Source organism: Panthera leo, chromosome F3 (genome assembly GCF_018350215.1).
Source record: "Panthera leo isolate Ple1 chromosome F3, P.leo_Ple1_pat1.1, whole genome shotgun sequence".
NCBI classification, from domain to species: Eukaryota; Metazoa; Chordata; class Mammalia; order Carnivora; family Felidae; genus Panthera; species Panthera leo.
Window position 1 is genome coordinate 11,506,957 of NC_056696.1, and position 12,924 is coordinate 11,519,880.

The following is a 12,924-nucleotide window of genomic DNA, read 5'->3' on the forward strand; positions in this document are numbered from 1 at the left end:
CAGCCTTGGTTGCATCTCACAAATTTTGGTATGTTGTGTTTTTCAGTTTAATAAAGTTCAAAATATTTTCTTTTTTGCCTTTTTATTATTACTACCATCCACCTCTGGACTGCCTCCACAATCCCAGCTCACCACCCCGCCTTTTCTCCCCTTCTCCCTCCCCCTGCTTCTGGCTTCACCACCTCCTCCCCTCCCTGTCTTTCCCTACCCCAACCTCACACCATATCTCCACTCCCTGCCCCTCCCAAACATGGCCTCGCCCAGTTTAAGATATTCTGCTTCCCTATAATTTCTTCTTTTACACAATGATTGCTTAAAATCTTTTTTTTTTTTTTTTTTAAGTTTACTTATTTTGAGAGAGAGAGAGGAGGAGCAGGGGAAGGGGGGGGGGGATGGGATGGGGAGAGAATCCCAAATAGACTCTGTGCTGTTAGTGCAGAGCCCCACGTGGGGCTCAAACTGAACGAACTGTGAGATGGTTGCCTGAGCTGAAAGTAAGAGTCAGATGCTTAACCAACTGAGCCACCCAGGTGCCCCTTGACCCATCGGTTACTTAGATGTGTGTTTAATTTTCCGATGTTTGGGGATTTTCCAGATATCTATTACTGGTTTGTAATTCTGTTGTAGTCAGCAAACCTATTCTAAATGATTTTCATCCTTTAACGCGTACTGAGACTTGTTTTAGGTCCTGCATATAGTCTATCTTGGTGGATGCCCCATGTGTATTTGAAAAGAATGCGTATTCAGCAGTTGGGTGGAGTGTGCTATAAATATCAATTAGGCCAGTTGGTTGGCAGTGTTGTTCAAGTTCTTTAAAAAATATATTTTTTTAATGTTTATTTTTGAGAGAGACAGAGACAGAGCATGAGAGGGGGAGGGGCAGAGAGCGAGGGAGACACAGAATCCAAAGCAGGCTCCAGGTTCTGAGCCATCAGCATGGAGCCTGATGCGGGGCTGGAACCCATGAGCTGTGAGATCGTGACCTGAGCTGAAGTCGGATGCTTAACTGACTGAGCCTCCCAGGTGCTCCAGTGTTGTTCAAGTTCTAACCATACTGATTTTGTCTATTTCTATCAATTGTTGAGAGAGACATGTGAATTATAATGTGGATTTAACTACTCTTTCAATTAGTTTCAAAATACTTGTTTATTTTAACAACAAAAAAAATAAAACACAGAAACAAAATACAAAACACAATAAGGTATGGCTCGAGTTATTTCAAAGTGATGGTATAACCACCACCCAGGTCAAGAAATAGGATATTGTGGGGCGCCTGGGTGGCTCAGTCGGTTAAGGGTCCAACTTTGGCTCAGGTCACGATCTCATGGTTTGTGGGTTTAAGCCCCATGTTGGGCCCTGTGCTAACAGCTCACAGCTTCCTTCAGATTCTCTCTCTCTCTCTCTCTCTCTCTCTCTCTCTCTCTCTCTCTGCCTCTCTGCCTTTCCCCTGCTTGCACTCTTCCCTCTCCCTCTCTCAGAAATAACATTAAAAAAAAAATAGGACATTGCCAGCATCTCAACATTCCCTTATGCTCCTGGCCAATTACTACTTCCTTTACCCCACCTTCAAAGATGACTATCCTGGCATTATAGTGTCACTTCCTTGGCTTTCTTCAGAGTTGTTTTTTCCTTTTACTTTTTTTAAAGTTTATTTTGAGAGAGAGAGAGAGAGAGAGAGAGAGAGAGGGAGCGCATGAACGGGGAGGGTCAGAGAGGAACAGAGAGAATCCCAACAGCCTACACTGTCTTTTTTCTCCCTGATAATGGCCGGCGTGTGTCTGTCAAATCCATCATCTGAAGCCTTTGCAGTTCTGTTTCTAGTGTCCTTTGCTTTTTCTGGTTTTCGTGGTTTTCCTTTTGTTGTCTTTTCCCCCTGTCTGCCTATTTTTATCATGTGCTAAGTGCTGCATTTGCAGAGAGCTTAGTTGAAATAATTTGCAGCCCGGGACCTTCCAGAGACCATTTACATGTGTTCTGGCAACTGGTTGGGGGGTACCAGCAACTCAGGTTAAATTCAAGGTGACTACCAGCCAAGGTTACTCCTGGCTCACTCTCCTGGGGCACAGCTCTTCAAGGCCAAATGCAAAGATGAAGGAGCTGTATCAGCTGTTCGACCTTTTTGCACCCTAGTCTCCCCGCCCCTCGAGACTCAGGAGGCCTTCAAAGTGCTTCGGATCGTTAGCCTCCTCTTTTGCCATTGGCAAAACCTTCCCGGGAGAAGCACTGCAAATACCCGAATCGCTTCCCTAACCTCTGTCTTCCTGCCTGTCCTGACCTTGCAGTTCTTTGCTGTCTTGTTGGCTCTCTGATGACTTCAAGTAGATGATTGTGTTTTGTTCAGATTATCTGTTTGTCCTCAGCATACGGACTCGTTCCAGATTATTTGGTTTGCCATTAATGGAAACAAAAATGCCCTCCTATCACCTTTTGAGGTTCTGTCATAGCCACAAATGACCTTTCTATGTTTTTTTAATAATTTTTTAAGTTTTTATTTATTTTGAGTGAGACAGAACAAGCATGAGCTGGGGGAGGGGCAGAACAAGGGAAAGAGAGAATCCCAAGCAGGTTCTGAGATGTCAGCACAGAGCCAGATGGTGGGGCTCAAACCCACGAACCGTGAGATCGTGACCTGAACTGAAATCAGAGTCTGATGCTTAACTGACCGAGCCGCCCAGGTGCCCCTAAAATTCTTAGGCTTTTACTAATAAAGGCAATGACCATTTTAGTTCCCTTCTCAGCCTTTTTGGTTTTGACATTTTTCGCTCATCTCTCACATATTCTCCTTTTTAAAAAAATTTTTTTAAAATGTTTATTTAGTTTTGAGAGAGTGTGAGCAGGAGAGGGGCAGAGAGAGAGAGAGAGAGAGAGAGAGAGAGACAGAATCCGAAGAGGCTCCAGGCTCTGAGCTGTCAGCATGGAGCCTGACACGGGGCTCGAACTCACGGACTGTGAGATCATGACCTGAGCCGAACTCAGATGCCCAACTGACTGAGCCACCCAGGAGCCCCTCACATTTATTTGCCATCTTCTTTCAAGTTGTATCAAATCAAATGAAATTTGATTTCATTCTTCTTACCTTCCTCATAGCCAGAGTAGTTTGCTGGGCGCCTTCAAATTTTTCTGCTTCAGAATTTAGTATTAGAAGATAACGTTACATGTAGCTTAGGTAAAATACTTCAGTTGTACGTTAAAAAAACCTTTTAGTTATTCATATATACACATATGTTTTTTATTATAAAAGACTGTTCTCATTAGACTTACACATATACATAGTGAATAATTGAAAGTCTTTTTTTCTGCACTCCATTTTCATTTATTTAAAAAAACGTTTTTCATGTTTGTTTATTTTTGAGAGACAGTGCAAGCGGGAGAGGGGCAGAGAGAGAGAGAGGGAGACACAGAATCTGAAGCAGGCTCCAGGCTCCGAGCTGTCAGCACAGAGCCTGATCCGGGGTTCAAGCTCAAGTACTGTGAGATCATGACCTCAGCCAAAATCGGACGCTTACCAGACTGAGCCACCAGACGCCCCTCATTCATTCATTTAAATTGAAGTATAGTTGACAGATATCATATTTGTTTCATGTATGCAACAGGATGATTTGACAATTGTATGCATTAGGAAATGCTCACGTGGTAAGTCCAGTTACCATCTGTCACCGTACAAAGTTAATACGATATTATTGACTACATTCTGTATGTTGTACTCTTTATCTCTGTGACTCACTTGTTTTATAACTAGAAGTTTGTACCTCTTAATCTCCTTCACTTATTTCGCCCATCCCTCCGCTCCCAAAAATCTACTTTCAACTTTACTTTACTTCTGAACGGTTGCGTAGAACTCCTGCTTCCGTTTTCTGGAGTCATGTTTATCCGTAAGCTAACTCATGAAGAAGGAGGAAATGTTAGCTTCTAGTTAGAATATCATAGAGCTTGATTCAAGGGAGATAAAACAATCAATCAATGGAAAATAGCTTTAAAAAAATCACTAACAAGTTTCTAGAGAGAAACGTTTCATTTTCTAAACAAGTGAAACTTGAATTCTCATGGGATTCAGGGGATTAAACTAAGAAAGAAGGGAATATGTCGAATAGTGAAGTCCACTGGGGATCAAAATTGAAATTGCTTCTATTTTTTTTTTTTTTTGAAATTGCTTCTATTTTAACATTTTCATAAACATTCTTCAAGAGGAAGTACAAGGTGAAATTGAGAAATTTATAGGAAGTGCAGAGTTCACCTGAAAATAAAAATTCGGCAGCTGATCTAAAAGTGCAGGAAAATCCAAGCGATTCTTATGAATGGGCAGAAAAACGGAGATTGACTAAGCACACAGGGAAAAGCCACCCAAATTGTGTGTCTGCCTGGGCTCCAGCTTGCTGTGAACGTCTTTGGAGGTCCTTGTGGCTATTGGTGGGAAGGTGGGTATTGTAAACAGAGCAGAGGTAATGCGTCCAACTTACCACCGTCACTGTTGGAGGTAAGGAAACGCTCCTAATTTGTCCACCCCTCTTCAATGTAACCAGAGTGGTTACTTTTAGGAGGAGGCAGTGTTGCGTACTTTGACCCACAAGACCGCGGGGTCTTGCGTGGTCTAGCCTCTGCCTCCCTTTCCGCCTGCCTGTGGCCTTCATGAGCCTCTTTCCGTCACGCCATGCGGGCCTTGCACATGTGGTTCCATCTGCCCGGATTTCTCCTCTTCGCCCATCTTGCTTGCCCACCAGATTTCAAAGTGAGCCTCGTATCCTCCGGGAGGCCTTCCCTCACCTCCCTGACGCGTGCCATTGTCCTTTGCAGACTCAGTTCCGCGAAGGCACGGGCTGTGTCTCTTTTTGCCTACTTTTGCCTTGTATCCCCAGCCCTCGGCAAACCGCCCGAAGGACCATAGACACTCGAGCGTTTGCTGATTGAATAAAAGTCCGTGTCACCGTGTGTGTGTCCCTGATTTCGCTGCGGAAGGGGTGTGGTCGGTAGACGTACGGTGGGTAGCTATACAGGGATGTCACAGATCTTTCAACTTTGTCAACACCGAAGGACAGCCCTATTCCTATCTCACTGCTGTTCCTTCTTATCGTTGGAGTCTGAACGGGGGACTTAGAATGCCATTCTCACCTAGAAACTCAGAGCAGAATGTCTGCAGAACGTGGGCAGAATTCATCTTGGGGTGGTATTTCTGGTGAAAAATCACAGGCATGTGGGGGGCCTGATAAGTAGGTTGCCCGTGGCTTTGTAAAATCTAACCTTTCAGACATGGAAAGGGATGGGCCGCTGGCCCAGGAGGGTCTCTGAAAAGGCTCTAATGACATTGTATTGGAACTGACCCCAGACACTAATGAAAGAGTAATCCTCCCTAAATCGCCCCAAAGCCAGTAATCCCTAGGGCTGCATGTTGGTGATTAAAAAAGAAAGGTAGGAGCAGCTGTCTTTTTGTTCAGTTTAATTATGACCAATACCTGGGTGAGTGTTAATTTCCCGGTGCCGCTGGAGGTGGGCGGAGAAAGGTGTTCGGTTTCCGCAGGCTGCAGGGACTGAATGTGCAGACATGACTTCTGCGGGTGTGCTCAGGGATCCGGGCACGGATGTTCAGGGCAGCGCGAGCTCATGAGCTCAGGTTGCGTGGCTTTCAATTTTTGCCCTTTAAGTCCGAGACACGGGCCGCTCTGTGCCCGAGGACACAGCAGTGCTATCGGGTGTCACCTAGACCGCACATCTTAATTAATAACCGCCCCCCCCCCCCTCCCCAACCTCCTCGCCTGGCAGCGGGACAGCAGGGCAGCTGCTGGGCCTGTGAGATCGAACTTACTGAGTTGTCAGGCCGAAGGGGAACGTGTCGCCCTCTTGATCCCTTCAGCAGCGTGCGAGGCCAGAGGTCACCGAACCGGGTATCTACCCGGCCCGGCTACCAGCTCCCGATGTTCGGGTGGTGTCCCAGGGTGTGCTCACAGCCGGCTTGTGCACTGCTGACTCTTCTTGGGCCTTAATGCCCCTGCCCATGGGGAACATGGAGCCAGCTCCTCCCGGTTCTTCTCTGTTCCGTCCTGGAGAGCGGTCCAGCCACCTGCCGGGCCGTCCTGCCAGATGCTTGACCATCACCGCATGTGCCTTCTCCCTTGACAGCCACGCCAGGGACTGCCACTTCCGTGGACCCTGCCCTCTAAATAGCTCTCACCCCTGCCGTGTCCTCCTTCCCCGATGCCCCTCGTGGCTCTCCCTCACCCCTCGCGAGCTGCAGCTGTTCCCTGCCTGTCTGCCTCCCGTTGCTTTCCCTCCCAGCTTCCACGCCTCCTAAATAGCACTCTCCCGAAAATGGTGCTCCCATCGGCTTGTCCGCTTGCTTGCCCCAGGACTCATCACACATGGCAACTTTGCTAAACGCTAGTCATCTCCCTGCCTTTGTGAGGTTCAAGGTCTACCTTCGCCATTGCCTTATTAACATTTTAATGTAAGCTACATCTCTTTTCTAGTTTTACTTAAAAAAAGTATTCTTGAGAGAGAGAGAGAGAAAGTAAGGGAGGGAGAGGCAGAGAGAGAAGGTTATAGAAGATCTGAAGTGGGCTCCGGGCCGACAGCAGAGGCCCCGATCCAGGGCTCGAACTCACGAACCATGAGGTCATGCCCTGAGCTGAAGTTGGATGCCACCCAGGTGCCCCTAGTTTTACTTTTTTTGGTCCCAAGAAATCGTGTCCTTAAAGGCATGGGTTTCACATGCTTGGTTACACTTCTCTGTTACGATAAGCAGCGTTAGCCCTCGTGCCACCTAAAATTGTTGACTCGTGGGAAGCACTGAACATCCAAAGCCCGGCTGCCCTGTCCTGTCTAGTCTAACGTTCCACAGGCTCAACTCCTTGATGTTATTTACATGCTCGGTGTTTTGCTTCCTCTGGCCTCTTTAGTGGACTATTCGTTCTCTCTTCCTGGAACGCAGCTCCTCCCAAGCCCAAGGCAAGACTTCCAAGACTCAGCTTAGGTGTCCCCTGCTCTGTGCAGGTGTCCCTGGCTCTCCCTTTCCTGGGCCTCCTCCAGTGACCTTCCTGCCGAACTTCCACGGCAGGTAACTTGTCGGTCTCCTCGCACCCTGAGCTCCCTGAGGTCGGACGTGGTGCCTGCCGAGCACACACTGAGCACCCAGCCCTCTTGGAAGTAGGCCCGTAAGTGAACGTCCACATCTACACAAGATTCTTACGGGCCGGGGATTTCTACAGCGCAAGGTCTTTGCTTTGTTCTAGAATTCTCGATGGGTTTGCTTACATAGCGGATTTCCTCGTTACACGTCAAATGCGAGGTGAAGAGGAGTTGGGCTCATCGGTGGGGTAGTTACGTAGTGCTCCCTCACGAGGGGCGTGGGCAGCACCTGTATCCCACTCCTGCCCGTGGGGAAGCTTTGGTGAAAAGGCGGAGCCTCAGTTGATCTAGTGGATTTGCGGATGCGACCCGATGTGTGGCTGAGCTGACCGCCGTGGTTCTGGTCTCCACGGGGGGAGCAAGCGGCCAGGATGTTCGGTGCTTGGGGTTTGCGTGACATCTCAGTTCCTTCTCTCCCTTGTAATTTTCAGTCACCAGGCAGAGCTTCTTCATAGATCGGAATGGTATGTATATTTTTAATTGTGTTGACTTTTTTTGGTTGTGTAGCGTGTCTTTGTGGTGTATGGGGGGAAGGGCGGGGGGGGGGTTTGCCACTTTGTGGAAAGTGCAGCATTCCCCACATCTAGGAAGAACCACGTAACATTTGACTTCAAACCCTCAAAACGCATGAGCCGTGAGGTCATGACCTGAGCCAGAGTCAGAAGTTCACGGACTGAGCCGAAGGAACAGAATTCTGACAACGACCTGAATGACGTTGGAAAAAGACTCCCCAAGTCTTCGATGAGATTGCAAAATTGTCTCTGTGTCTTCAGAATTCCTTTTTTAATTCCTTTTTTCCCCCTTTGGTCTGACTTCTGTGCCTGAAACCCGACGATCTGTGTGGTTGTATTTAAGGGCGAGGCACATCAATCCCTATGGAATGCCAGTGCACATGGGCAGGGCTTTACAAATGTTGGCTTCCCCTATTTGATTACGGTCAGTGGTGATTGGGGATGTGTCGTCTCACTGAGGACTCATCAAATCTATTATGCAAGGAGCGTGTCTTAATCCTCTGTTTTCAGTATGGCCCTCACCCCTGTCCCCATCAGTGACTGCTGTCTCTGAGTACAAATCCTCTCAAAACCCTCTCTCTCCTGAAAGTCAAGTCTCTTGTTTTCTGTTGCAATAGGGGAAGGAGAATTGCCTGGCTGGAGGAGGGCTGGGGGGGGGGGGGGGGGGGGTGGATCTAAAGGTTAACTTGTTTCTTATACAAAGTTTCTTTTTCTTTTCTTTAAACGTTTATTTATTTTTGAGAGAGAGAGAGAGAGAGGCAGAGCGCGAGCAGGGGGAGGGGCAGAGAGAGGAACACACAGAATCCCAAGCAAGCTCCGGGCTCTGAGCTGATGGCACAGAGCCCAGTGCAGGGCTTGAACTCACAAACCACGAGATGACGACCGGAGCCGAAGTCGGACGCTTAACCGACTCAGCCACCTAGGCGCTGCTGAGCCTCCTATTTTCAATTCCCTCCAACATTTCCAGTGGGTTGTCCAAGAGTCAACTCAAACATTTCCCAACATTGTCTTTTCAACCCCGATTCTCCTGTGTTCCTTATGGCCGCTCATGGTATTGGCGTTGACCGGTCACTCAAGACTCAAAGTTGTTGAGGCTTCCTAACTCCTTCCTCTCTCTTAATCCCCACATCTAATTGATGCCAGAGTTATGTGGACTTTATCTGCTAATGTGCCAGTGTCCCCGCTTTCCTCACATGACTTACTGCCATTGACTGGCTCATGACCTTGCCATCCCTCCCCTGAACTCCTGTAACGGGCTCCTGGCTAGCCTCCCTGTCTCTGTCCATTTGTCACCCTGCCATTAATCAGTATTTCAAAAACAGACCTCAGTATAGCACTATTCATTTATTTACTTATTTATTATTTTTCTTTTCTTTTCTTTCTTTTTTTTTAATATGAAATTTATTGTCAAATCGGTTTCCATACAACACCCGGTGCTCTTATATAAAGTTTCAAGACCTCCTCCTGTTTGGTCCTAGCCAGAAGCACCCACCCCCCTGGGTGTCACAGGTATGCGATGCATCCGATCCCTGAGGTATTTCGGAGTTGCCGGGCACACACTGGCTTGCTTCTTACTGGCTTCTGCCTGGAAAGCCTGGATCTCCACTTTTCTCTGATCTGCTACATCAGCCGGGGCGGGGGGGGGGGGGGGGGGGGGGGGGGGGGGGGGGTGGGGGGGGGTGGGGGGGGGGGGGGGGTGGGGGGGGGCATCCATTTGTTTCGTCAGTTTCCAGCATCCATTTGTTTCGTCAGTTTCCAGCATTTGTTGACCGCTCTTATCTGCCCCCATTTCCTCTTCTGTACTTTTCAACCCTGTGGGTTTACACTGTGTATTTCCTTAGTGCCATTTTAGAGGGGCTTGGTGGGGAGCAGATATGAACGAATGCATGTGTTCAATCTGCCACGCGGTTTTCAAATCCCATTTTTTAAAGGAGAAAGCGTGCATGTATTTGTAAGTAAAAAGTATCTACGGCAGACTTGTTAACAGGCGTCTCTGGGTGTTGAGATGATGGAAAGTTTTTATTTTCTCCCTTATACTTCTCAAAGTCATCTTTGATAAGATACTTAGTAACTAGAAAACAATTATCCAAGTAAAATGGTATTATTGTATAGATGGTATTAGTATATAGTCAAGGCATTTTATATTAGCTTAAATCCAAGAATTAGATTGAGCCATATGAAATTGCCGTTGTTTCCAGGTAAAACGTATGTTGAGTATCAGCCGTTTCATGTGGTTCCGTGTGGTTCCATCTAAAATGTCTAATATATCGGGGCACCTGGGTGGCTCGGTCGGTTAAGCGTCCGACTTCAGCTCAGGTCATGATCTCACAGTCTGTGAGTTCGAGCCCTGCGTTGGGCCCTGTGCTGATGGCTCAGAGCCTGGAGGCTGCTTCGGATTCTGTGTCTCCCTCTCTCTCTGCCCCTCCCCCATGTGTGCTCTCACTCTCTTTCCTTCTCTCTCACAAATAAATAAACATTAAAAAAATTAAAAAAAAAAAAAAACTAAAAAAAAAAAAAATTAAAAAATTGGGGTGCCTGGGTGGCTCAGTCCATTAAGCGTCTGACTTCAGCTCAGGTCATGATCTCATGGCTCATGAGTTCGAGCCCCACACCAGGCTCTGTGATGACAGCTCAGAGCCTGGAGCCTGCTTCGGATTCTGTGTCTCCCTCTCTCTCTGCCCCTCCCCTGCTCATGCTCTGTCTCTCTCTGTCTCAAAAATAAAAACATTAAAAAAAAATGCCTAATATAATACAGATTTCAGAGGTGGCATAGGCTGGAAAGAGGCCAGACATAAAGCCAAGAGAGCGTAAACCATTTTTTATTGCTTGGGGACCCTGTCTTGGGGCTGCCCCATGGCCACTGCGTGTGCTGTTCCCTAAGGGCCATCCTCTCAGGGGCCTGCTGGTTGAAGAAACTCATGAGCTAACCTAGTTTTCAGGAGCACATGGTTTGGGATATAACTGACAAGAAAAGAACACTATTATTATTTCCTACTTTTCTCCCTTTTTTGGTCCTTCCAAAACACCTTGCACACTCTGTAGTAGAGTTCCCAGAGCATATGTCTCTTTCTCCCTCGTAGCTTGTTAAATTCCTTGAAAACAAGAGTCCTCTTCTCACTGGTGTTATGGACTCTTTGGGGGAAACATCGTTGACTGTATTGCCCTCTGTTTTCCTTAGGATTCTTTAGATTCGTGGGAACATTTTCTCATGGGCAAATGGGTCGTTTTTATTTTAGGAACACGGTGTAATGTATGCCGGATTGCATCCCCCCCCCCCTTTTTTTGCATTGGCTGCTAGGAAGCTCAGAGCCACACTTGTGCCACGATTCTAAGCAGTGCCTTTTGGAAATCTCTACTTGGAGGCGTGTCTTAAGGTCTTCGTGTTAGTCTCTTATTGTTGCTGTAACACAATGCCACAAACTCAGTTTCTTGAAAACAGCACAAATTTATCTTCTAGTTCTGGAGGTCCAAAGTCCAATCAGTTTCACTGGGCTAAAATCCGGATGATGGCAGATGCTCCTTCTGGAAGCTCTAGGGGCGGAATCCATTTCCTTGCCTTTGTATCCCCTGGAGGCTGCTTAGATTCCTTGGCTTGGGACTCCCTGCTCCATTTTCAAAGCCAGCGGAATATAGCATCTTTTCTCCTCTCTGACCTCTGCTTCCGTCCATTTTACCTTCTCTGTTGGCTTCCGGATCCGTTTGCTCCTTCCTATAAAGACCTTTGCGATTACACTGAGCTCCCTCCGTAATTCTGGATATTCTCCCCATCTCCGGATCTTTAATTTAGTCACATCTAGAGGGCTCCCCACCCCCTTCCCTTAATAGGTTTTAGTTTTTAGAGCAGTTTTAAGTTTACAGTAATATTGAGCTGAAAGTATACAGATTTCCCATACGCCTTCTGCCCCTCCGTCTCCCCCCTGCAGCCTCCCCTGCCTTCAACATCCAGCACCAGAATGCTAAATTGGTTACAGTCGATGGACTGCATCGATACACCATCATTACCCCAATTCCATACTTTTCTTTTTTTTTTTAATTTTTTTTTTTTTGAACGTTTATTTATCTTTGAGACGGAGAGAGACAGAGCATGAACAGGGGAGGAGCAGAGAGAGAGGGAGACACAGAATCGGAAGCAGGCTCCAGGCTCTGAGCCGTCAGCCCAGAGCCCGACGCGGGGCTCGAACCCACGGACCGTGAGATCGTGACCTGAGCCGAAGTCGGACGCCCAACCGACCGAGCCACCCAGGCGCCCCAATTCCATACTTTTCATGAGGACTCCTTCTTACTGTTGTACATTCTGTGGGTTTGGACAAATGTGTAATGACAGGTATCTGTCATTACGGTAATTTACAGAGTGTTTTCACTGCCCTAAAAGTCCTGTTCACCCCTCTTCCTCTTTCTCCCCAACCCCTGGCAACCATCGACCTTTTCGCTTTTGCATAGTTTTGCCATTTCTAAGACGTCCTATGGTTGGAATCGTACAGTAGGTAGCCTTTTCAAATGGGCGTCTTTCACTGCGCAAAATGCACTTTGGTTCATTCTCCCGTGTCTTTTCATCGTTGACAGGCCATCTCTTTTTGGTGGTGAGTAGGATCCCACGGTCTGGATGGACCACGGTCTATGTATCCATTCACCCGCTAAAGGACATCTGGGTTGCTTCCAACTTTGGGCCATTATGAATAAAGCTGCTAAAAATCTGTGTGCATGTTTTTTGTGTGGACATAAATTTTCAACAACTTTGGGTAAATACCAAGGAAAGAGATTGCCAGACCCTACGGTGTTTAGTTTTGTGAGAAACCACCGGACTGTCTTCCCAAGTGGCCGTGCCATTTTGGATTCCCGCCGGCAACGAATGAGAGCTCCTGTCATTTCACATCCTCGGCGGCATTTGGTGCCGTTAGTGTTTGGGATTTGGGCCATTCTAACAGGTGTCGAGTGGTATCTCATTGTTGGTTTCATCTGCCGTTCCCTGATGTCATATGACGTCGAGCATCAGAATCCCTTTTTACCCCGTGAGATCATACTCACAGGTGCCAGGGTGTAGGGCACGGACATCTTTGGGAGGGCCATTAATGCGTCTATCAGTCATCTCAGTGTTGCGCAGAAAAACGACATTTTGATTCCACTATCCAAAGCTGTACCTCTGCCCCCAGCCTTCCCCATCTCAGCACACGGCCGTGCCGTCTACTAATTATTCATCACGTACATAGTTCCTCACTCCCCCTCTGCCCCTCACGGAGTCCCTAGAGTTCTGTCATATCTGCTCCTTTTTTTTTTTAATCTTTATTTATTTTTGAGA